The following is a 25,533-nucleotide window of genomic DNA, read 5'->3' on the forward strand; positions in this document are numbered from 1 at the left end:
CAGGTCTTTCTTACAGCAAATGTCATCCAATTGGGAGAAAATCTCCTCTCTTGGGGAGAAAAGTGGTCTTTCTGAGAGAAGGTGTCCTCTTCTTGGCTGCAAGTGTCCCATTTGGCATTGTCATGGAGGCTTTTTGGGGAGAAAGCGTGTGGCAGTTGTAAGAGAAGGGGTATTTCTGGGAGCAAATCTCCTCTTTTTGGAAGAGAAGGTGAAATTTCCAAGGGAAAAGTGGCATTTCTGGGAGGAAATGACATAGCTGGGGGAGAAAAGTGGGAACCGGTGGGAAAGAAGATCTTGTACTGGAGAGCAACGGTGGTCTTTTTGGTGTGCCAAGTGGTCTCTTGGGGAGACAACGTGGTAAATAGGGGAGACAATGTCCTCTGGAGGAGTGTCAAGTAGTATTTGGGAGAGCAAACGTCAGGTATTTCTCGGAAACCGGCTGTTTCTGGGAGATAGTAGCAGACTTGGTTGGAAAATGATAGGTGTTTGTGAGAAAGCTGGTATTTTGGGGAAAAAAGGCCGTTTTTTAAAGAATAAGCTGGCATTTCTGGGAGAATATGTCCCATCTTTGGGAGAAAACGGGTGTATGTGGGAGAAAATGTCGTGTATTTGGGAGAAAGCTGGCGTATGTGGGAGAAAAGGCCATTGTGATGGGAGTCAGTGTGATCTTGAGGAGTGGAAAGCAGTATTCTTGAGATGAAACGTCAGGTATTTCTAAGAGTCCTGGTATTTCTGGGAGAAAATGTCTTGTTTTGGAGAGCCAAAGTCCCATTTTGGGGGCAGAAGCTGGTATTTCTGTGACACTGCCATCTTGATGGGGGTAAGTGTGATCTTGAGGAGTGTAAAGCAGCATTTTGGTTAGAAAATGGGAGCTCTTCCTAAGAGCAGTGCTATTTCTGGGAGAAAAGGAGCTCTACTGGGCATAAAAATGGTGTATCTGTGATAAAATGCCACGTTTCTGAAAGAAACTGTCCTCTTGCGGAGTGTAATGCTGTATGTTCCGGAGGAAATGGGAAATATTCAGCAGAGTCCTGGTATTTCTGGGAGAAGAGGTCTGATGTGGGGGGGAAGGTGATGTATCTGTGAGAAAGCTGGTGTTTCTGGGAGCAAATGCCAGGTATTGGTGAGGAAACAGATGCTAGAGAGGGAAAAGGCCATCCCTTTGGGAGAGAAGTGGTATTTCTGGGAGAAAATGCCCCAAATCGGGGAGTAAGTGTCATCCTGAGGCGTGTCATGGAGTAGATCTGGGAGGAAATGGAGGTGTTTCAAAGAGTAGCGGCACTTCTGGGAGAAAATGTCCTCAGTGGGAAAGACAATGTCCTCTTGAGGGAAGAAAACAGGTCTTTCTTACAGCAAATGTCATCCAATTGGGAGAAAATCTCCTCTCTTGGGGAGAAAAGTGGTCTTTCTGAGAGAAGGTGTCCTCTTCTTGGCTGCAAGTGTCCCATTTGGCATTGTCATGGAGGCTTTTTGGGGAGAAAGCGTGTGGCAGTTGTAAGAGAAGGGGTATTTCTGGGAGCAAATCTCCTCTTTTTGGAAGAGAAGGTGAAATTTCCAAGGGAAAAGTGGCATTTCTGGGAGGAAAGGACATAGCTGGGGGAGAAAAGTGGGAACCGGTGGGAAAGAAGATCTTGTACTGGAGAGCAACGGTGGTCTTTTTGGTGTGCCAAGTGGTCTCTTGGGGAGACAACGTGGTAAATAGGGGAGACAATGTCCTCTGGAGGAGTGTCAAGTAGTATTTGGGAGAGCAAACGTCAGGTATTTCTCGGAAACCGGCTGTTTCTGGGAGATAGTAGCAGACTTGGTTGGAAAATGACAGGTGTTTGTGAGAAAGCTGGTATTTTGGGGAAAAAAGGCCGTTTTTTAAAGAATAAGCTGGCATTTCTGGGAGAATATGTCCCATCTTTGGGAGAAAACGGGTGTATGTGGGAGAAAATGTCGTGTATTTGGGAGAAAGCTGGTGTATGTGGGAGAAAAGGCCATTGTGATGGGAGTCAGTGTGATCTTGAGGAGTGGAAAGCAGTATTCTTGAGATGAAACGTCAGGTATTTCTAAGAGTCCTGGTATTTCTGGGAGAAAATGTCTTGTTTTGGAGAGCCAAAGTCCCATTTTGGGGGCAGAAGCTGGTATTTCTGTGACACTGCCATCTTGATGGGGGTAAGTGTGATCTTGAGGAGTGTAAAGCAGCATTTTGGTTAGAAAATGGGAGCTCTTCCTAAGAGCAGTGCTATTTCTGGGAGAAAAGGAGCTCTACTGGGCATAAAAATGGTGTATCTGTGATAAAATGCCACGTTTCTGAAAGAAACTGTCCTCTTGCGGAGTGTAATGCTGTATGTTCCGGAGGAAATGGGAAATATTCAGCAGAGTCCTGGTATTTCTGGGAGAAGAGGTCTGATGTGGGGGGGGGAAGGTGATGTATCTGTGAGAAAGCTGGTGTTTCTGGGAGCAAATGCCAGGTATTGGTGAGGAAACAGATGCTAGAGAGGGAAAAGGCCATCCCTTTGGGAGAGAAGTGGTATTTCTGGGAGAAAATGCCCCAAATCGGGGAGTAAGTGTCATCCTGAGGCGTGTCATGGAGTAGATCTGGGAGGAAATGGAGGTGTTTCAAAGAGTAGCGGCACTTCTGGGAGAAAATGTCCTCAGTGGGAAAGACAATGTCCTCTTGAGGGAAGAAAACAGGTCTTTCTTACAGCAAATGTCATCCAATTGGGAGAAAATCTCCTCTCTTGGGGAGAAAAGTGGTCTTTCTGAGAGAAGGTGTCCTCTTCTTGGCTGCAAGTGTCCCATTTGGCATTGTCATGGAGGCTTTTTGGGGAGAAAGCGTGTGGCAGTTGTAAGAGAAGGGGTATTTCTGGGAGCAAATCTCCTCTTTTTGGAAGAGAAGGTGAAATTTCCAAGGGAAAAGTGGCATTTCTGGGAGGAAATGACATAGCTGGGGGAGAAAAGTGGGAACCGGTGGGAAAGAAGATCTTGTACTGGAGAGCAACGGTGGTCTTTTTGGTGTGCCAAGTGGTCTCTTGGGGAGACAACGTGGTAAATAGGGGAGACAATGTCCTCTGGAGGAGTGTCAAGTAGTATTTGGGAGAGCAAACGTCAGGTATTTCTCGGAAACCGGCTGTTTCTGGGAGATAGTAGCAGACTTGGTTGGAAAATGACAGGTGTTTGTGAGAAAGCTGGTATTTTGGGGAAAAAAGGCCGTTTTTTAAAGAATAAGCTGGCATTTCTGGGAGAATATGTCCCATCTTTGGGAGAAAACGGGTGTATGTGGGAGAAAATGTCGTGTATTTGGGAGAAAGCTGGTGTACGTGGGAGAAAAGGCCATTGTGATGGGAGTCAGTGTGATCTTGAGGAGTGGAAAGCAGTATTCTTGAGATGAAACGTGAGGTATTTCTAAGAGTCCTGGTATTTCTGGGAGAAAATGTCTTGTTTTGGAGAGCCAAAGTCCCATTTTGGGGGCAGAAGCTGGTATTTCTGTGACACTGCCATCTTGATGGGGGTAAGTGTGATCTTGAGGAGTGTAAAGCAGCATTTTGGTTAGAAAATGGGAGCTCTTCCTAAGAGCAGTGCTATTTCTGGGAGAAAAGGAGCTCTACTGGGCATAAAAATGGTGTATCTGTGATAAAATGCCACGTTTCTGAAAGAAACTGTCCTCTTGCGGAGTGTAATGCTGTATGTTCCGGAGGAAATGGGAAATATTCAGCAGAGTCCTGGTATTTCTGGGAGAAGAGGTCTGATGTGGGGGGGGGAAGGTGATGTATCTGTGAGAAAGCTGGTGTTTCTGGGAGAAAATGCCAGGTATTGGTGAGGAAACAGATGCTAGAGAGGGAAAAGGCCATCCCTTTGGGAGAGAAGTGGTATTTCTGGGAGAAAATGCCCCAAATCGGGGAGTAAGTGTCATCCTGAGGCGTGTCATGGAGTAGATTTGGGAGGAAATGGAGGTGTTTCAAAGAGTAGCGGCACTTCTGGGAGAAAATGTCCTCAGTGGGAAAGACAATGTCCTCTTGAGGGAAGAAAACAGGTCTTTCTTACAGCAAATGTCATCCAATTGGGAGAAAATCTCCTCTCTTGGGGAGAAAAGTGGTCTTTCTGAGAGAAGGTGTCCTCTTCTTGGCTGCAAGTGTCCCATTTGGCATTGTCATGGAGGCTTTTTGGGGAGAAAGCGTGTGGCAGTTGTAAGAGAAGGGGTATTTCTGGGAGCAAATCTCCTCTTTTTGGAAGAGAAGGTGAAATTTCCAAGGGAAAAGTGGCATTTCTGGGAGGAAATGACATAGCTGGGGGAGAAAAGTGGGAACCGGTGGGAAAGAAGATCTTGTACTGGAGAGCAACGGTGGTCTTTTTGGTGTGCCAAGTGGTCTCTTGGGGAGACAACGTGGTAAATAGGGGAGACAATGTCCTCTGGAGGAGTGTCAAGTAGTATTTGGGAGAGCAAACGTCAGGTATTTCTCGGAAACCGGCTGTTTCTGGGAGATAGTAGCAGACTTGGTTGGAAAATGACAGGTGTTTGTGAGAAAGCTGGTATTTTGGGGAAAAAAGGCCGTTTTTTAAAGAATAAGCTGGCATTTCTGGGAGAATATGTCCCATCTTTGGGAGAAAACGGGTGTATGTGGGAGAAAATGTCGTGTATTTGGGAGAAAGCTGGTGTATGTGGGAGAAAAGGCCATTGTGATGGGAGTCAGTGTGATCTTGAGGAGTGGAAAGCAGTATTCTTGAGATGAAACGTGAGGTATTTCTAAGAGTCCTGGTATTTCTGGGAGAAAATGTCTTGTTTTGGAGAGCCAAAGTCCCATTTTGGGGGCAGAAGCTGGTATTTCTGTGACACTGCCATCTTGATGGGGGTAAGTGTGATCTTGAGGAGTGTAAAGCAGCATTTTGGTTAGAAAATGGGAGCTCTTCCTAAGAGCAGTGCTATTTCTGGGAGAAAAGGAGCTCTACTGGGCATAAAAATGGTGTATCTGTGATAAAATGCCACGTTTCTGAAAGAAACTGTCCTCTTGCGGAGTGTAATGCTGTATGTTCCGGAGGAAATGGGAAATATTCAGCAGAGTCCTGGTATTTCTGGGAGAAGTCTGATGTGGGGGGGGGAAGGTGATGTATCTGTGAGAAAGCTGGTGTTTCTGGGAGCAAATGCCAGGTATTGGTGAGGAAACAGATGCTAGAGAGGGAAAAGGCCATCCCTTTGGGAGAGAAGTGGTATTTCTGGGAGAAAATGCCCCAAATCGGGGAGTAAGTGTCATCCTGAGGCGTGTCATGGAGTAGATCTGGGAGGAAATGGAGGTGTTTCAAAGAGTAGCGGCACTTCTGGGAGAAAATGTCCTCAGTGGGAAAGACAATGTCCTCTTGAGGGAAGAAAACAGGTCTTTCTTACAGCAAATGTCATCCAATTGGGAGAAAATCTCCTCTCTTGGGGAGAAAAGTGGTCTTTCTGAGAGAAGGTGTCCTCTTCTTGGCTGCAAGTGTCCCATTTGGCATTGTCATGGAGGCTTTTTGGGGAGAAAGCGTGTGGCAGTTGTAAGAGAAGGGGTATTTCTGGGAGCAAATCTCCTCTTTTTGGAAGAGAAGGTGAAATTTCCAAGGGAAAAGTGGCATTTCTGGGAGGAAATGACATAGCTGGGGGAGAAAAGTGGGAACCGGTGGGAAAGAAGATCTTGTACTGGAGAGCAACGGTGGTCTTTTTGGTGTGCCAAGTGGTCTCTTGGGGAGACAACGTGGTAAATAGGGGAGACAATGTCCTCTGGAGGAGTGTCAAGTAGTATTTGGGAGAGCAAACGTCAGGTATTTCTCGGAAACCGGCTGTTTCTGGGAGATAGTAGCAGACTTGGTTGGAAAATGACAGGTGTTTGTGAGAAAGCTGGTATTTTGGGGAAAAAAGGCCGTTTTTTAAAGAATAAGCTGGCATTTCTGGGAGAATATGTCCCATCTTTGGGAGAAAACGGGTGTATGTGGGAGAAAATGTCGTGTATTTGGGAGAAAGCTGGTGTACGTGGGAGAAAAGGCCATTGTGATGGGAGTCAGTGTGATCTTGAGGAGTGGAAAGCAGTATTCTTGAGATGAAACGTGAGGTATTTCTAAGAGTCCTGGTATTTCTGGGAGAAAATGTCTTGTTTTGGAGAGCCAAAGTCCCATTTTGGGGGCAGAAGCTGGTATTTCTGTGACACTGCCATCTTGATGGGGGTAAGTGTGATCTTGAGGAGTGTAAAGCAGCATTTTGGTTAGAAAATGGGAGCTCTTCCTAAGAGCAGTGCTATTTCTGGGAGAAAAGGAGCTCTACTGGGCATAAAAATGGTGTATCTGTGATAAAATGCCACCTTTCTGAAAGAAACTGTCCTCTTGCGGAGTGTAATGCTGTATGTTCCGGAGGAAATGGGAAATATTCAGCAGAGTCCTGGTATTTCTGGGAGAAGAGGTCTGATGTGGGGGGGGGAAGGTGATGTATCTGTGAGAAAGCTGGTGTTTCTGGGAGCAAATGCCAGGTATTGGTGAGGAAACAGATGCTAGAGAGGGAAAAGGCCATCCCTTTGGGAGAGAAGTGGTATTTCTGGGAGAAAATGCCCCAAATCGGGGAGTAAGTGTCATCCTGAGGCGTGTCATGGAGTAGATTTGGGAGGAAATGGAGGTGTTTCAAAGAGTAGCGGCACTTCTGGGAGAAAATGTCCTCAGTGGGAAAGACAATGTCCTCTTGAGGGAAGAAAACAGGTCTTTCTTACAGCAAATGTCATCCAATTGGGAGAAAATCTCCTCTCTTGGGGAGAAAAGTGGTCTTTCTGAGAGAAGGTGTCCTCTTCTTGGCTGCAAGTGTCCCATTTGGCATTGTCATGGAGGCTTTTTGGGGAGAAAGCGTGTGGCAGTTGTAAGAGAAGGGGTATTTCTGGGAGCAAATCTCCTCTTTTTGGAAGAGAAGGTGAAATTTCCAAGGGAAAAGTGGCATTTCTGGGAGGAAAGGACATAGCTGGGGGAGAAAAGTGGGAACCGGTGGGAAAGAAGATCTTGTACTGGAGAGCAACGGTGGTCTTTTTGGTGTGCCAAGTGGTCTCTTGGGGAGACAACGTGGTAAATAGGGGAGACAATGTCCTCTGGAGGAGTGTCAAGTAGTATTTGGGAGAGCAAACGTCAGGTATTTCTCGGAAACCGGCTGTTTCTGGGAGATAGTAGCAGACTTGGTTGGAAAATGACAGGTGTTTGTGAGAAAGCTGGTATTTTGGGGAAAAAAGGCCGTTTTTTAAAGAATAAGCTGGCATTTCTGGGAGAATATGTCCCATCTTTGGGAGAAAACGGGTGTATGTGGGAGAAAATGTCGTGTATTTGGGAGAAAGCTGGTGTATGTGGGAGAAAAGGCCATTGTGATGGGAGTCAGTGTGATCTTGAGGAGTGGAAAGCAGTATTCTTGAGATGAAACGTGAGGTATTTCTAAGAGTCCTGGTATTTCTGGGAGAAAATGTCTTGTTTTGGAGAGCCAAAGTCCCATTTTGGGGGCAGAAGCTGGTATTTCTGTGACACTGCCATCTTGATGGGGGTAAGTGTGATCTTGAGGAGTGTAAAGCAGCATTTTGGTTAGAAAATGGGAGCTCTTCCTAAGAGCAGTGCTATTTCTGGGAGAAAAGGAGCTCTACTGGGCATAAAAATGGTGTATCTGTGATAAAATGCCACCTTTCTGAAAGAAACTGTCCTCTTGCGGAGTGTAATGCTGTATGTTCCGGAGGAAATGGGAAATATTCAGCAGAGTCCTGGTATTTCTGGGAGAAGAGGTCTGATGTGGGGGGGAAGGTGATGTATCTGTGAGAAAGCTGGTGTTTCTGGGAGAAAATGCCAGGTATTGGTGAGGAAACAGATGCTAGAGAGGGAAAAGGCCATCCCTTTGGGAGAGAAGTGGTATTTCTGGGAGAAAATGCCCCAAATCGGGGAGTAAGTGTCATCCTGAGGCGTGTCATGGAGTAGATTTGGGAGGAAATGGAGGTGTTTCAAAGAGTAGCGGCACTTCTGGGAGAAAATGTCCTCAGTGGGAAAGACAATGTCCTCTTGAGGGAAGAAAACAGGTCTTTCTTACAGCAAATGTCATCCAATTGGGAGAAAATCTCCTCTCTTGGGGAGAAAAGTGGTCTTTCTGAGAGAAGGTGTCCTCTTCTTGGCTGCAAGTGTCCCATTTGGCATTGTCATGGAGGCTTTTTGGGGAGAAAGCGTGTGGCAGTTGTAAGAGAAGGGGTATTTCTGGGAGCAAATCTCCTCTTTTTGGAAGAGAAGGTGAAATTTCCAAGGGAAAAGTGGCATTTCTGGAAGGAAATGACATAGCTGGGGGAGAAAAGTGGGAACCGGTGGGAAAGAAGATCTTGTACTGGAGAGCAACGGTGGTCTTTTTGGTGTGCCAAGTGGTCTCTTGGGGAGACAACGTGGTAAATAGGGGAGACAATGTCCTCTGGAGGAGTGTCAAGTAGTATTTGGGAGAGCAAACGTCAGGTATTTCTCGGAAACCGGCTGTTTCTGGGAGATAGTAGCAGACTTGGTTGGAAAATGACAGGTGTTTGTGAGAAAGCTGGTATTTTGGGGAAAAAAGGCCGTTTTTTAAAGAATAAGCTGGCATTTCTGGGAGAATATGTCCCATCTTTGGGAGAAAACGGGTGTATGTGGGAGAAAATGTCGTGTATTTGGGAGAAAGCTGGTGTATGTGGGAGAAAAGGCCATTGTGATGGGAGTCAGTGTGATCTTGAGGAGTGGAAAGCAGTATTCTTGAGATGAAACGTGAGGTATTTCTAAGAGTCCTGGTATTTCTGGGAGAAAATGTCTTGTTTTGGAGAGCCAAAGTCCCATTTTGGGGGCAGAAGCTGGTATTTCTGTGACACTGCCATCTTGATGGGGGTAAGTGTGATCTTGAGGAGTGTAAAGCAGCATTTTGGTTAGAAAATGGGAGCTCTTCCTAAGAGCAGTGCTATTTCTGGGAGAAAAGGAGCTCTACTGGGCATAAAAATGGTGTATCTGTGATAAAATGCCACCTTTCTGAAAGAAACTGTCCTCTTGCGGAGTGTAATGCTGTATGTTCCGGAGGAAATGGGAAATATTCAGCAGAGTCCTGGTATTTCTGGGAGAAGAGGTCTGATGTGGGGGGGGGAAGGTGATGTATCTGTGAGAAAGCTGGTGTTTCTGGGAGAAAATGCCAGGTATTGGTGAGGAAACAGATGCTAGAGAGGGAAAAGGCCATCCCTTTGGGAGAGAAGTGGTATTTCTGGGAGAAAATGCCCCAAATCGGGGAGTAAGTGTCATCCTGAGGCGTGTCATGGAGTAGATTTGGGAGGAAATGGAGGTGTTTCAAAGAGTAGCGGCACTTCTGGGAGAAAATGTCCTCAGTGGGAAAGACAATGTCCTCTTGAGGGAAGAAAACAGGTCTTTCTTACAGCAAATGTCATCCAATTGGGAGAAAATCTCCTCTCTTGGGGAGAAAAGTGGTCTTTCTGAGAGAAGGTGTCCTCTTCTTGGCTGCAAGTGTCCCATTTGGCATTGTCATGGAGGCTTTTTGGGGAGAAAGCGTGTGGCAGTTGTAAGAGAAGGGGTATTTCTGGGAGCAAATCTCCTCTTTTTGGAAGAGAAGGTGAAATTTCCAAGGGAAAAGTGGCATTTCTGGAAGGAAATGACATAGCTGGGGGAGAAAAGTGGGAACCGGTGGGAAAGAAGATCTTGTACTGGAGAGCAACGGTGGTCTTTTTGGTGTGCCAAGTGGTCTCTTGGGGAGACAACGTGGTAAATAGGGGAGACAATGTCCTCTGGAGGAGTGTCAAGTAGTATTTGGGAGAGCAAACGTCAGGTATTTCTCGGAAACCGGCTGTTTCTGGGAGATAGTAGCAGACTTGGTTGGAAAATGACAGGTGTTTGTGAGAAAGCTGGTATTTTGGGGAAAAAAGGCCGTTTTTTAAAGAATAAGCTGGCATTTCTGGGAGAATATGTCCCATCTTTGGGAGAAAACGGGTGTATGTGGGTGAAAATGTCGTGTATTTGGGAGAAAGCTGGTGTATGTGGGAGAAAAGGCCATTGTGATGGGAGTCAGTGTGATCTTGAGGAGTGGAAAGCAGTATTCTTGAGATGAAACGTGAGGTATTTCTAAGAGTCCTGGTATTTCTGGGAGAAAATGTCTTGTTTTGGAGAGCCAAAGTCCCATTTTGGGGGCAGAAGCTGGTATTTCTGTGACACTGCCATCTTGATGGGGGTAAGTGTGATCTTGAGGAGTGTAAAGCAGCATTTTGGTTAGAAAATGGGAGCTCTTCCTAAGAGCAGTGCTATTTCTGGGAGAAAAGGAGCTCTACTGGGCATAAAAATGGTGTATCTGTGATAAAATGCCACGTTTCTGAAAGAAACTGTCCTCTTGCGGAGTGTAATGCTGTATGTTCCGGAGGAAATGGGAAATATTCAGCAGAGTCCTGGTATTTCTGGGAGAAGAGGTCTGATGTGGGGGGGGGAAGGTGATGTATCTGTGAGAAAGCTGGTGTTTCTGGGAGCAAATGCCAGGTATTGGTGAGGAAACAGATGCTAGAGAGGGAAAAGGCCATCCCTTTGGGAGAGAAGTGGTATTTCTGGGAGAAAATGCCCCAAATCGGGGAGTAAGTGTCATCCTGAGGCGTGTCATGGAGTAGATTTGGGAGGAAATGGAGGTGTTTCACAGAGTAGCGGCACTTCTGGGAGAAAATGTCCTCAGTGGGAAAGACAATGTCCTCTTGAGGGAAGAAAACAGGTCTTTCTTACAGCAAATGTCATCCAATTGGGAGAAAATCTCCTCTCTTGGGGAGAAAAGTGGTCTTTCTGAGAGAAGGTGTCCTCTTCTTGGCTGCAAGTGTCCCATTTGGCATTGTCATGGAGGCTTTTTGGGGAGAAAGCGTGTGGCAGTTGTAAGAGAAGGGGTATTTCTGGGAGCAAATCTCCTCTTTTTGGAAGAGAAGGTGAAATTTCCAAGGGAAAAGTGGCATTTCTGGGAGGAAATGACATAGCTGGGGGAGAAAAGTGGGAACCGGTGGGAAAGAAGATCTTGTACTGGAGAGCAACGGTGGTCTTTTTGGTGTGCCAAGTGGTCTCTTGGGGAGACAACGTGGTAAATAGGGGAGACAATGTCCTCTGGAGGAGTGTCAAGTAGTATTTGGGAGAGCAAACGTCAGGTATTTCTCGGAAACCGGCTGTTTCTGGGAGATAGTAGCAGACTTGGTTGGAAAATGACAGGTGTTTGTGAGAAAGCTGGTATTTTGGGGAAAAAAGGCCGTTTTTTAAAGAATAAGCTGGCATTTCTGGGAGAATATGTCCCATCTTTGGGAGAAAACGGGTGTATGTGGGAGAAAATGTCGTGTATTTGGGAGAAAGCTGGTGTATGTGGGAGAAAAGGCCATTGTGATGGGAGTCAGTGTGATCTTGAGGAGTGGAAAGCAGTATTCTTGAGATGAAACGTGAGGTATTTCTAAGAGTCCTGGTATTTCTGGGAGAAAATGTCTTGTTTTGGAGAGCCAAAGTCCCATTTTGGGGGCAGAAGCTGGTATTTCTGTGACACTGCCATCTTGATGGGGGTAAGTGTGATCTTGAGGAGTGTAAAGCAGCATTTTGGTTAGAAAATGGGAGCTCTTCCTAAGAGCAGTGCTATTTCTGGGAGAAAAGGAGCTCTACTGGGCATAAAAATGGTGTATCTGTGATAAAATGCCACCTTTCTGAAAGAAACTGTCCTCTTGCGGAGTGTAATGCTGTATGTTCCGGAGGAAATGGGAAAAATTCAGCAGAGTCCTGGTATTTCTGGGAGAAGAGGTCTGATGTGGGGGGGGGAAGGTGATGTATCTGTGAGAAAGCTGGTGTTTCTGGGAGCAAATGCCAGGTATTGGTGAGGAAACAGATGCTAGAGAGGGAAAAGGCCATCCCTTTGGGGGAGAAGTGGTATTTCTGGGAGAAAATGCCCCAAATCGGGGAGTAAGTGTCATCCTGAGGCGTGTCATGGAGTAGATCTGGGAGGAAATGGAGGTGTTTCAAAGAGTAGCGGCACTTCTGGGAGAAAATGTCCTCAGTGGGAAAGACAATGTCCTCTTGAGGGAAGAAAACAGGTCTTTCTTACAGCAAATGTCATCCAATTGGGAGAAAATCTCCTCTCTTGGGGAGAAAAGTGGTCTTTCTGAGAGAAGGTGTCCTCTTCTTGGCTGCAAGTGTCCCATTTGGCATTGTCATGGAGGCTTTTTGGGGAGAAAGCGTGTGGCAGTTGTAAGAGAAGGGGTATTTCTGGGAGCAAATCTCCTCTTTTTGGAAGAGAAGGTGAAATTTCCAAGGGAAAAGTGGCATTTCTGGGAGGAAATGACATAGCTGGGGGAGAAAAGTGGGAACCGGTGGGAAAGAAGATCTTGTACTGGAGAGCAACGGTGGTCTTTTTGGTGTGCCAAGTGGTCTCTTGGGGAGACAACGTGGTAAATAGGGGAGACAATGTCCTCTGGAGGAGTGTCAAGTAGTATTTGGGAGAGCAAACGTCAGGTATTTCTCGGAAACCGGCTGTTTCTGGGAGATAGTAGCAGACTTGGTTGGAAAATGACAGGTGTTTGTGAGAAAGCTGGTATTTTGGGGAAAAAAGGCCGTTTTTTAAAGAATAAGCTGGCATTTCTGGGAGAATATGTCCCATCTTTGGGAGAAAACGGGTGTATGTGGGAGAAAATGTCGTGTATTTGGGAGAAAGCTGGTGTATGTGGGAGAAAAGGCCATTGTGATGGGAGTCAGTGTGATCTTGAGGAGTGGAAAGCAGTATTCTTGAGATGAAACGTGAGGTATTTCTAAGAGTCCTGGTATTTCTGGGAGAAAATGTCTTGTTTTGGAGAGCCAAAGTCCCATTTTGGGGGCAGAAGCTGGTATTTCTGTGACACTGCCATCTTGATGGGGGTAAGTGTGATCTTGAGGAGTGTAAAGCAGCATTTTGGTTAGAAAATGGGAGCTCTTCCTAAGAGCAGTGCTATTTCTGGGAGAAAAGGAGCTCTACTGGGCATAAAAATGGTGTATCTGTGATAAAATGCCACGTTTCTGAAAGAAACTGTCCTCTTGCGGAGTGTAATGCTGTATGTTCCGGAGGAAATGGGAAATATTCAGCAGAGTCCTGGTATTTCTGGGAGAAGAGGTCTGATGTGGGGGGGGGGAAGGTGATGTATCTGTGAGAAAGCTGGTGTTTCTGGGAGAAAATGCCAGGTATTGGTGAGGAAACAGATGCTAGAGAGGGAAAAGGCCATCCCTTTGGGGGAGAAGTGGTATTTCTGGGAGAAAATGCCCCAAATCGGGGAGTAAGTGTCATCCTGAGGCGTGTCATGGAGTAGATCTGGGAGGAAATGGAGGTGTTTCAAAGAGTAGCGGCACTTCTGGGAGAAAATGTCCTCAGTGGGAAAGACAATGTCCTCTTGAGGGAAGAAAACAGGTCTTTCTTACAGCAAATGTCATCCAATTGGGAGAAAATCTCCTCTCTTGGGGAGAAAAGTGGTCTTTCTGAGAGAAGGTGTCCTCTTCTTGGCTGCAAGTGTCCCATTTGGCATTGTCATGGAGGCTTTTTGGGGAGAAAGCGTGTGGCAGTTGTAAGAGAAGGGGTATTTCTGGGAGCAAATCTCCTCTTTTTGGAAGAGAAGGTGAAATTTCCAAGGGAAAAGTGGCATTTCTGGGAGGAAAGGACATAGCTGGGGGAGAAAAGTGGGAACCAGTGGGAAAGAAGATCTTGTACTGGAGAGCAACGGTGGTCTTTTTGGTGTGCCAAGTGGTCTCTTGGGGAGACAACGTGGTAAATAGGGGAGACAATGTCCTCTGGAGGAGTGTCAAGTAGTATTTGGGAGAGCAAACGTCAGGTATTTCTCGGAAACCGGCTGTTTCTGGGAGATAGTAGCAGACTTGGTTGGAAAATGACAGGTGTTTGTGAGAAAGCTGGTATTTTGGGGAAAAAAGGCCGTTTTTTAAAGAATAAGCTGGCATTTCTGGGAGAATATGTCCCATCTTTGGGAGAAAACGGGTGTATGTGGGAGAAAATGTCGTGTATTTGGGAGAAAGCTGGTGTACGTGGGAGAAAAGGCCATTGTGATGGGAGTCAGTGTGATCTTGAGGAGTGGAAAGCAGTATTCTTGAGATGAAACGTGAGGTATTTCTAAGAGTCCTGGTATTTCTGGGAGAAAATGTCTTGTTTTGGAGAGCCAAAGTCCCATTTTGGGGGCAGAAGCTGGTATTTCTGTGACACTGCCATCTTGATGGGGGTAAGTGTGATCTTGAGGAGTGTAAAGCAGCATTTTGGTTAGAAAATGGGAGCTCTTCCTAAGAGCAGTGCTATTTCTGGGAGAAAAGGAGCTCTACTGGGCATAAAAATGGTGTATCTGTGATAAAATGCCACGTTTCTGAAAGAAACTGTCCTCTTGCGGAGTGTAATGCTGTATGTTCCGGAAGAAATGGGAAATATTCAGCAGAGTCCTGGTATTTCTGGGAGAAGAGGTCTGATGTGGGGGGGGGAAGGTGATGTATCTGTGAGAAAGCTGGTGTTTCTGGGAGAAAATGCCAGGTATTGGTGAGGAAACAGATGCTAGAGAGGGAAAAGGCCATCCCTTTGGGAGAGAAGTGGTATTTCTGGGAGAAAATGCCCCAAATCGGGGAGTAAGTGTCATCCTGAGGCGTGTCATGGAGTAGATTTGGGAGGAAATGGAGGTGTTTCAAAGAGTAGCGGCACTTCTGGGAGAAAATGTCCTCAGTGGGAAAGACAATGTCCTCTTGAGGGAAGAAAACAGGTCTTTCTTACAGCAAATGTCATCCAATTGGGAGAAAATCTCCTCTCTTGGGGAGAAAAGTGGTCTTTCTGAGAGAAGGTGTCCTCTTCTTGGCTGCAAGTGTCCCATTTGGCATGGTCATGGAGGCTTTTTGGGGAGAAAGCGTGTGGCAGTTGTAAGAGAAGGGGTATTTCTGGGAGCAAATCTCCTCTTTTTGGAAGAGAAGGTGAAATTTCCAAGGGAAAAGTGGCATTTCTGGGAGGAAATGACATAGCTGGGGGAGAAAAGTGGGAACCGGTGGGAAAGAAGATCTTGTACTGGAGAGCAACGGTGGTCTTTTTGGTGTGCCAAGTGGTCTCTTGGGGAGACAACGTGGTAAATAGGGGAGACAATGTCCTCTGGAGGAGTGTCAAGTAGTATTTGGGAGAGCAAACGTCAGGTATTTCTCGGAAACCGGCTGTTTCTGGGAGATAGTAGCAGACTTGGTTGGAAAATGACAGGTGTTTGTGAGAAAGCTGGTATTTTGGGGAAAAAAGGCCGTTTTTTAAAGAATAAGCTGGCATTTCTGGGAGAATATGTCCCATCTTTGGGAGAAAACGGGTGTATGTGGGAGAAAATGTCGTGTATTTGGGAGAAAGCTGGTGTACGTGGGAGAAAAGGCCATTGTGATGGGAGTCAGTGTGATCTTGAGGAGTGGAAAGCAGTATTCTTGAGATGAAACGTGAGGTATTTCTAAGAGTCCTGGTATTTCTGGGAGAAAATGTCTTGTTTTGGAGAGCCAAAGTCCCATTTTGGGGGCAGAAGCTGGTATTTCTGTGACACTGCCATCTTGATGGGGGTAAGTGTGATCTTGAGGAGTGTAAAGCAGCATTTTGGTTAGAAAATGGGAGCTCTTCCTAAGAGCAGTGCTATTTCTGGGAGAAAAGGAGCTCTACTGGGCATAAAAATGGTGTATCTGTGATAAAATGCCACCTTTCTGAAAGAAACTGTCCTCTTGCGGAGTGTAATGCTGTATGTTCCGGAGGAAATGGGAAATATTCAGCAGAGTCCTGGTATTTCTGGGAGAAGAGGTCTGATGTGGGGGGGGGGAAGGTGATGTATCTGTGAGAAAGCTGGTGTTTCTGGGAGAAAATGCCAGGTATTGGTGAGGAAACAGATGCTAGAGAGGGAAAAGGCCATCCCTTTGGGGGAGAAGTGGTATTTCTGGGAGAAAATGCCCCAAATCGGGGAGTAAGTGTCATCCTGAGGCGTGTCATGGAGTAGATCTGGGAGGAAATGGAGGTGTTTCAAAGAGTAGCGGCACTTCTGGGAGAAAATGTCCTCAGTGGGAAAGACAATGTCCTCTTGAGGGAAGAAAACAGGTCTTTCTTACAGCAAATGTCATCCAATTGGGAGAAAATCTCCTCTCTTGGGGAGAAAAGTGGTCTTTCTGAGAGAAGGTGTCCTCTTCTTGGCTGCAAGTGTCCCATTTGGCATTGTCATGGAGGCTTTTTGGGGAGAAAGCGTGTGGCAGTTGTAAGAGAAGGGGTATTTCTGGGAGCAAATCTCCTCTTTTTGGAAGAGAAGGTGAAATTTCCAAGGGAAAAGTGGCATTTCTGGGAGGAAATGACATAGCTGGGGGAGAAAAGTGGGAACCGGTGGGAAAGAAGATCTTGTACTGGAGAGCAACGGTGGTCTTTTTGGTGTGCCAAGTGGTCTCTTGGGGAGACAACGTGGTAAATAGGGGAGACAATGTCCTCTGGAGGAGTGTCAAGTAGTATTTGGGAGAGCAAACGTCAGGTATTTCTCGGAAACCGGCTGTTTCTGGGAGATAGTAGCAGACTTGGTTGGAAAATGACAGGTGTTTGTGAGAAAGCTGGTATTTTGGGGAAAAAAGGCCGTTTTTTAAAGAATAAGCTGGCATTTCTGGGAGAATATGTCCCATCTTTGGGAGAAAACGGGTGTATGTGGGAGAAAATGTCGTGTATTTGGGAGAAAGCTGGTGTACGTGGGAGAAAAGGCCATTGTGATGGGAGTCAGTGTGATCTTGAGGAGTGGAAAGCAGTATTCTTGAGATGAAACGTGAGGTATTTCTAAGAGTCCTGGTATTTCTGGGAGAAAATGTCTTGTTTTGGAGAGCCAAAGTCCCATTTTGGGGGCAGAAGCTGGTATTTCTGTGACACTGCCATCTTGATGGGGGTAAGTGTGATCTTGAGGAGTGTAAAGCAGCATTTTGGTTAGAAAATGGGAGCTCTTCCTAAGAGCAGTGCTATTTCTGGGAGAAAAGGAGCTCTACTGGGCATAAAAATGGTGTATCTGTGATAAAATGCCACGTTTCTGAAAGAAACTGTCCTCTTGCGGAGTGTAATGCTGTATGTTCCGGAGGAAATGGGAAATATTCAGCAGAGTCCTGGTATTTCTGGGAGAAGAGGTCTGATGTGGGGGGGGGAAGGTGATGTATCTGTGAGAAAGCTGGTGTTTCTGGGAGCAAATGCCAGGTATTGGTGAGGAAACAGATGCTAGAGAGGGAAAAGGCCATCCCTTTGGGAGAGAAGTGGTATTTCTGGGAGAAAATGCCCCAAATCGGGGAGTAAGTGTCATCCTGAGGCGTGTCATGGAGTAGATTTGGGAGGAAATGGAGGTGTTTCAAAGAGTAGCGGCACTTCTGGGAGAAAATGTCCTCAGTGGGAAAGACAATGTCCTCTTGAGGGAAGAAAACAGGTCTTTCTTACAGCAAATGTCATCCAATTGGGAGAAAATCTCCTCTCTTGGGGAGAAAAGTGGTCTTTCTGAGAGAAGGTGTCCTCTTCTTGGCTGCAAGTGTCCCATTTGGCATTGTCATGGAGGCTTTTTGGGGAGAAAGCGTGTGGCAGTTGTAAGAGAAGGGGTATTTCTGGGAGCAAATCTCCTCTTTTTGGAAGAGAAGGTGAAATTTCCAAGGGAAAAGTGGCATTTCTGGGAGGAAATGACATAGCTGGGGGAGAAAAGTGGGAACCGGTGGGAAAGAAGATCTTGTACTGGAGAGCAACGGTGGTCTTTTTGGTGTGCCAAGTGGTCTCTTGGGGAGACAACGTGGTAAATAGGGGAGACAATGTCCTCTGGAGGAGTGTCAAGTAGTATTTGGGAGAGCAAACGTCAGGTATTTCTCGGAAACCGGCTGTTTCTGGGAGATAGTAGCAGACTTGGTTGGAAAATGACAGGTGTTTGTGAGAAAGCTGGTATTTTGGGGGAAAAAGGCCGTTTTTTAAAGAATAAGCTGGCATTTCTGGGAGAATATGTCCCATCTTTGGGAGAAAACGGGTGTATGTGGGAGAAAATGTCGTGTATTTGGGAGAAAGCTGGCGTACGTGGGAGAAAAGGCCATTGTGATGGGAGTCAGTGTGATCTTGAGGAGTGGAAAGCAGTATTCTTGAGATGAAACGTGAGGTATTTCTAAGAGTCCTGGTATTTCTGGGAGAAAATGTCTAGTTTTGGAGAGCCAAAGTCCCATTTTGGGGGCAGAAGCTGGTATTTCTGTGACACTGCCATCTTGATGGGGGTAAGTGTGATCTTGAGGAGTGTAAAGCAGCATTTTGGTTAGAAAATGGGAGCTCTTCCTAAGAGCAGTGCTATTTCTGGGAGAAAAGGAGCTCTACTGGGCATAAAAATGGTGTATCTGTGATAAAATGCCACATTTCTGAAAGAAACTGTCCTCTTGCGGAGTGTAATGAGAGACCTCAGAGGCCTGTCCAGCCTGACCATGAGTATCTCCCCACTGCCATAATGTTGTCTTGCCCCAGACCTATACAAGGCTACAAAGTGAGTCACCAGCTCTGGATTCCTACTTAGGAGGGGTTTGCCATCAAGATAGACAGCAAGTCTCCATGTAACCCTCTCCTCTAGGTATCAGCCCTGGGAAACATGCTGCCAAATATTCTTCAGAAAAGCATCTTAGAGAGGTTTCTGTGAGCAGATGGGGGACATTTGATGAAGCAAACGGATGCTGAGTAAGCAGTAATTCTCACTCAACAACCAGCCTGGGGGTTCCGTTCTTTCTTCATTTCCATTCTTTCTGATGGAAATGTCCTTGAAACTTAACTTTTTCCTACTTTTCCAGTACTTGTTTGATACTTTCTTTTTCTAGTAAGCAAAAATTCTAAGCCCTTGTCCTCCAGTAACTGTCTTTCATTTTCTGATACATTCAAAGATAACCTTTGGAGGCATGCCTTTTTCTGGGAAGCCAAGTTCTAACAGCAGAAAAAAATTTCAAAGGCTGTATGGAGAGCATCAACTACAATGGCAATAATATCACTGACCTTGCTAGAAGGAAGAAATTGGAACCTTCTAATGTGGTAAGAACATAACTTTATCATCATCTAAACTTCTGCTTCTCCTTCTAAGGAAAGTTTGTGAGTGTGTGTGACAGATGTTCTGAAATCATATAATATATAAAACAAAGTTTGTCACATGCCTAAAGATTTCATTATACATACTTTTATGATTTTTGTTTGTTTGTTTGTTTGTTTGTTTGTTTTTAATATCTGGGAACCTGTTTCTGCTGGGATTTAAGTTTCAGCTTTACAGAATTAGCCTTCAGCATCAGATGAATGTTTTTTAAAAGAAAACCAGTAGATCAGTATATACATTTTTGCTTTCATCTTATAGTAACCCAAAACTAGGATGGACAATATTTATTGTTAAATCAATTGCAGTGTGTCAAGGATCTAAATCCTGTTATCTTCCATCCCCACAGAGCAAGTTGCGTGGGTGTGCAAAATCATGAGAAAGGGAAGGCTCAGAGCCATTTTATGGGAGCTCCGTAAAGCATCAAGATACTAAACTTTGAAACTGTTATTTAGCTTATTAACATTACAGGGATTATTAACATTACATTCTATTTTTTTCTCTCCAAAGCATTCATAGTTGCTTTCATGTTTAAACTTGTGTCTTTCTGTAAGGGTTGATCAGGAAATCACTTTAATTTCTGTATTTTTAAGAATCTAGGCGTTCCTAAAATAGTTGGTGGATTACATGAGCAATGTGGGTAGGAAATAAATGTATTATTACCCTGAATTTGAGATAGATCTGTTCAAGGCTTTCTTCTGTACAGTACTGCAGCCTTCACAAAGCCCTGCTCACAGTATGTATAGTTTGATTACTGCTTTTTTTCTTTATGTATTTTGCATAGTACATAACAGTAATGAAGAATAAGATATAAGATAAACATGTACAGTAGAAATAAAGTGCAATGATTCTTCTTGGACAGATGTGCAACTTCTGAGATGTCTGTAGGACAAATTCCAGCTTTTGAAAAGCATAGCACAGCTAACAGTTCTGTAGAGTGTCTATAAACTCCTCTTTCTGGTTTATTTGGATGTGAATTTTCTGTTTGCTTGTTTTGTTTGTTAGTTGATTACATTCTGTTGCCTGTGACATTAAAGCAAAATCTACATATGTAGATTTGGTAGTGTTAGAGGTTTACCACTAAACTGTGGCATGCTAGTTTAATCTGATGATTCACTTCTGAGAATATAAAAACAGAAGTGAACTTTGCTTTCAGATGAATTATTTAAATTTCTTCCGCTCTTCAAAAACAGAATCAGTTTCACTTATGAAATCAACATGGATGTTTATGTTTCTTACAAAAAAACTTTTATTCTTCTAGTTTTGAACCTGATTTAGCATGAAAAATACTAAGCTGAAACTACTATTTTTGTTAACCACGTTTATGTTAATGGCACTTAAGCAATCCAACCAGGATCAAAGCTCCATTGTAGGAACTGTGCAGATGCATAGCAGTAGACATATCCTGCCCTAAAGAAAAAGCAAAAATAAATAACGTAATGAAATGGAACACAAAGTAATTGGTAAAGTTATAAGAAGCATCATAGGGGGGAAAAAAAAATAGATGGACAAAGAATAAAAAAGAGGTTTGAGACAAAAATAAAAATGTTCTTACTGTCAGATTTCAGAAGTTGTACAAGGAAAAGGAGTAAAAAATTAAATTTATACGACGAGGATGTCCAGAAAATCTAAGAAGTTAATCTTGATTTTACATTGAACAAAAATAGAATGAATAAAAATCCTTAGGTCTCACAAATACGTATGTTATGATCATAAATGCACCATTAAGAGTCTTTCAACATCTTCTTAAGCAATTTATTCATTTTATCTTTAGAGGGTAACAATGTGGAGCAAAAAAGTTTTGCAGTCCTCTGTGATAGAACAAGTGGCAGCAAACCTTTGAGGAGAAAGAGTAAGATGGATGGCCTTAAACAGTTTTTGCTTTTATTAATGGAGCCTGATTTGTTTTCACAGAAATGAGGCAAATAATAAACATACACAGAAAGGAGAGTAGGAGATAGAAGGACAACAAGAAAAAAAAAATGGAGTGTCAAATTTTCTCCCAAATGGACTTGCAAGAGTTGACAGTGACTTACTAGAGCATTAATTTCTTCTTTACAGCTTTATTCAGGTCTAAGACAGAAAAAAAGAACATGCACACGAGTCTTCCAATCCATATTTTCTATGTTATTTAAAGCAATAAGGTTATGTATGGTATTTTATGTTGGTTTCATTTACATTTGCAGGTACTAAAATCTAACAAGTTTCTCAAAACCTGTAACAGAAAAATGCTTAGAAGAATCAAATTTATTGCTCTCTCTCTTCACATACATTGGGCTTATGATCCTCCCACTTCAGTGGCTGCTCTTCCATGTATTACTGAGTGCAATCATGTACAAATATAAGATAAACATTTTCTTTAAAGTATTTATAGTATGTTGCGCTCAAATAAATATTTGAGAAAATAAAGAAATAACCTGACAGCTATTAATCAGAGTTTTATTGCCTTTAATATATGATCCATCCTGATATAGCAATTATTGTTGTTTTAGTAAATGCATTACCTCACTTTTACAGGTTTATTTTCAGCCAGTATATATATCCTTTTGCTCAACACAACAGAGAACTTTCCAATAGCCAAAAAACATTCTGCCTTTAAATTAAATTAATCTTCTTGGAAATATCACTCTTCCAACTCTCCTGTTCTGTATGTCAGCTACTGCTCAAAGCTGTCTACTGTTCCTCCTGTTAACCATACAGTTATTAAAACTTGGTATATGAATACCTTTTCATCATATTTATCCACAATAAATGAATGAGACTTCTCCCCATAGAATCTTTCTATGAAACTTTCCATCCCTCTGTCTTTCTGCTAAATCTCAAATAATCTGAACTGCAGTTCATTTAGATATTAGACCTCAGGTTCAGATAACATCCTTGAGGTAATAAAATGTTATTGTCTGACAGATCTAAAGTGATATTTTTCCTGTAGGAAATTCCATGGGGCACTTACACTGAAACTGAGAAGTGTTTTTCCTTCTCTTGCTGAGTGAGGGTTTAAATAGGAAATGCATATTCATATAATATAAAGAGAGATGATGGGGATTTTCTAATAACTAAATTGGAAATCAGAAATGTGACTTTTTTTTTTTTTTTTTTTTTTTTTTTCCCAATTTACCAGTTTGCAAGCAATGCCTCCTTTTCCATAAAGACAGCTCTTCAAGAAAGCCCATTTCTAACACTCACAGACCTGTGCAGAACACCGTTTTTCATAGATGACAGACAGTAACTTTACAATAACATCAGCCATTTCTTTCAACACTGTCACAAATACCATTCAACAACAAATAGCATTCAACTAGGCCTCAACTTCCTAATTTCATTGAAGCCTGTATACCTTTCATTCAGTGTTAACATTACTTGAAAAAAAGTGTTTGGACGTTACATTATATTATCCTCAGTTCATCGTGTTGTAGCAGATCTAATCTTTAATGAAAACGAGACATGTAGGAATCCTATTTGAACTTTTCTTTTATCTTCACTCTTATTTCAAAAAGAAAGTAGTTGATTAAACACACCTAGTGACAAACCAACATGTGATTATCATCTATAATAAATGATACTCCTGCTTGCTAGTATAATTGTATTTGCTCTTCTTGTTGCCTTTGCTTGCTTCATCCACACCAGTAGATGTGTTGAGAAAACTGACTGGGAGAAAAGAGGTCATTCCCTGGTCCTGGTTACAAAGACAGCACAGACACAGCCCATGGTGACTGAAAAACAAGGAATAAAGAGGTTCAAGACTGTACTGCAAAAGTGTATTGCAACTGCAGGTTGCTTAAAGAAGTAGAAGCAAAGGGAATGTCCACAGGTTTGAAAAAGTGGCCTGCAACTACACAATATTCATTGTTTCAGAAAGGAGATTTAACGATGCAAAATCTTTGGCAAGAAAACAGCTGTTTTTAGGGATCAAATAGAGAGAAAAATAGTGCTGGGGACCTAGACTCCATTTAGGACATAATACTTGTCTTGTCTCTACACATGAAAATATTTTAAATTACTAGCTGAGAGATCAGGGGTCCTGAACCATGGTATGTTCATTATTGTTGATTGCATGTACTGTGTCATATCACTTAAAAAATTAAAAACATTAATGGCACTGAAATTTCAAACTGGGTGCACGTACCACTGTGCATAGCAACTGACAAGCTATTATCTACGTTGATTAAAACTCTTAGTGCTAGTGTTTTAGCTTCTCCAAAAGCAAGGAATAAACAATTTGAATGTAGGCTTTATCAGTATTTGTACTTGTAATAAAACCAGGAATATTCATAGAATCATAGAATCATAGAATTTTTTTTTGAGTTGGAAGGGACTCTTACAGACCATTGAGTCCAGTTCCCCAGTAATGAACAGGGACACCCACAGAGGTCAGAGACCTCAGAGGCCTGTCCAGCCTGACCATGAATATCTCCCCACTGCCATAATGTTGTCTTGCCCCAGACCTATACAAGACTACAAAGTGAGTCACCAGCTCTGGATTCCTACTTAGGAGGGGTTTGCCATCAAGATAGACAGCAAGTCTCCATGTAACCCTCTCCTCTAGGCATCAGCCCTGGGAAACATGCTGCCAAATATTCTTCAGAAAAGCATCTTAGAGAGGTTTCTGTGAGCAGATGGGGGACATTTGATGAAGCAAACGGATGCTGGGTAAGCAGTAATTCTCACTCAACAACCAGCCTGGGGGCTCCGTTCTTTCTTCATTTCCATTCTTTCTGATGGAAATGTCCTTGAAACTTAATTGAGTTTGCATGGAATTTTACACTTTTTGGATTTCTAATCTTTCTCATCATTAATCCTTAAATATGTGTTCCACAATACCACTAACCAATTATAGAAAAATAATTTAAAATAATCATGTATCAAACTTTTTTAAAATTCTATTTGGAAGGTAGGAGACCTAATTACAGGCATGGGACTTTAATGTATGTGCTGAAAACTGAAACTCAATATCTACTTTTTCATTGCTCTTCAGCCACCTGAGCAAATAGATTACCTCCTGTGATAGGTTTCTGACAGTCCCTCTTAGTTTGACAGTTATTTTAGAGAGAGTCACTTTTGTATATAATGAAAGGAAAAGTTGCCAAGCATACGTACATATTTTATGTTTCTTAAAACTTAAAAGCTAGAGGAAAGACTCCATTTTTAGTCATGCCATTTTAAATTCAGAGTATTTGTACTGTCCGCCAGGTTTACATCAATGACACAGAATGGCATCTAGCCCAAGGGCTGAGTTACATTTCTTGCACAGGAAGGGCACCTTTTATAATTGAGTGTATCAGTTACTGCTTTGAACTTTTTTTGTGTTACTACATTCATGTGAAAATATGATGTGCATTTTCGCATCTTCTATGTATGCCAAAAGAATTAAAAGCAATTTCGATCAAAGTGTATCCTTGAAATTGCAACAAAAAAAATATATAAATATTAAAAACAATAAAACAAAACAAGACTTACTCCCCGATTTGGGGCATTTTCTCCCAGAAATACCACTTCTCTCCCAAAGGGATGGCCTTTTCCCTCTCTAGCATCTGTTTCCTCACCAATACCTGGCATTTTCTCCCAGAAACACCAGCTTTCTCACAGATACATCACCTTCCCCCCCCCACATCAGACCTCTTCTCCCAGAAATACCAGGACTCTGCTGAATATTTCCCATTTCCTCCGGAACATACAGCATTACACTCCGCAAGAGGACAGTTTCTTTCAGAAAGGTGGCATTTTATCACAGATACACCATTTTTATGCCCAGTAGAGCTCCTTTTCTCCCAGAAATAGCACTGCTCTTAGGAAGAGCTCCCATTTTCTAACCAAAATACTGCTTTACACTCCTCAAGATCACACTTACCCCCATCAAGATGGCAGTGTCACAGAAATACCAGCTTCTGCCCCCAAAATGGGACTTTGGCTCTCCAAAACAAGACATTTTCTCCCAGAAATACCAGGACTCTTAGAAATACCTCACGTTTCATCTCAAGAATACTGCTTTCCACTCCTCAAGATCACACTGACTCCCATCACAATGGCCTTTTCTCCCACGTACACCAGCTTTCTCCCAAATACACGACATTTTCTCCCACATACACCCGTTTTCTCCCAAAGATGGGACATATTCTCCCAGAAATGCCAGCTTATTCTTTAAAAAACGGCCTTTTTTCCCCAAAATACCAGCTTTCTCACAAACACCTGTCATTTTCCAACCAAGTCTGCTACTATCTCCCAGAAACAGCCGGTTTCCGAGAAATACCTGACGTTTGCTCTCCCAAATACTACTTGACACTCCTCCAGAGGACATTGTCTCCCCTATTTACCACGTTGTCTCCCCAAGAGACCACTTGGCACACCAAAAAGACCACCGTTGCTCTCCAGTACAAGATCTTCTTTCCCACCGGTTCCCACTTTTCTCCCCCAGCTATGTCATTTCCTCCCAGAAATGCCACTTTTCCCTTGGAAATTTCACCTTCTC

The 25,533-nt window shown here is 43.5% G+C and overlaps 1 long non-coding RNA gene across 2 annotated transcripts in view; it reads left to right on the forward strand.

The window, feature by feature from the left end:
- LOC149912909 (uncharacterized) overlaps positions 1-23,721 on the forward strand; it is a 57,877-nt gene extending 34,156 nt beyond the window's left edge. Inside the window, exons 4-5 of one of the 2 annotated variants that reach the window (XR_016461956.1) lie at positions 18,871-19,015; positions 21,254-21,273. This is a non-coding gene — a long non-coding RNA (uncharacterized LOC149912909). Of the gene's footprint in view, positions 1-18,870; positions 19,016-21,253; positions 21,274-23,613 lie in introns of those variants that run through there. The other variant, XR_016461955.1, reaches the window with a different exon arrangement.
- The last annotated feature ends 1,812 nt before the right edge of the window (positions 23,722-25,533 follow it).

Source organism: Phasianus colchicus, chromosome Z (assembly GCF_987193195.1).
Source record: "Phasianus colchicus chromosome Z, bPhaCol1.hap1.1, whole genome shotgun sequence".
Taxonomy (NCBI): Eukaryota; Metazoa; Chordata; class Aves; order Galliformes; family Phasianidae; genus Phasianus; species Phasianus colchicus.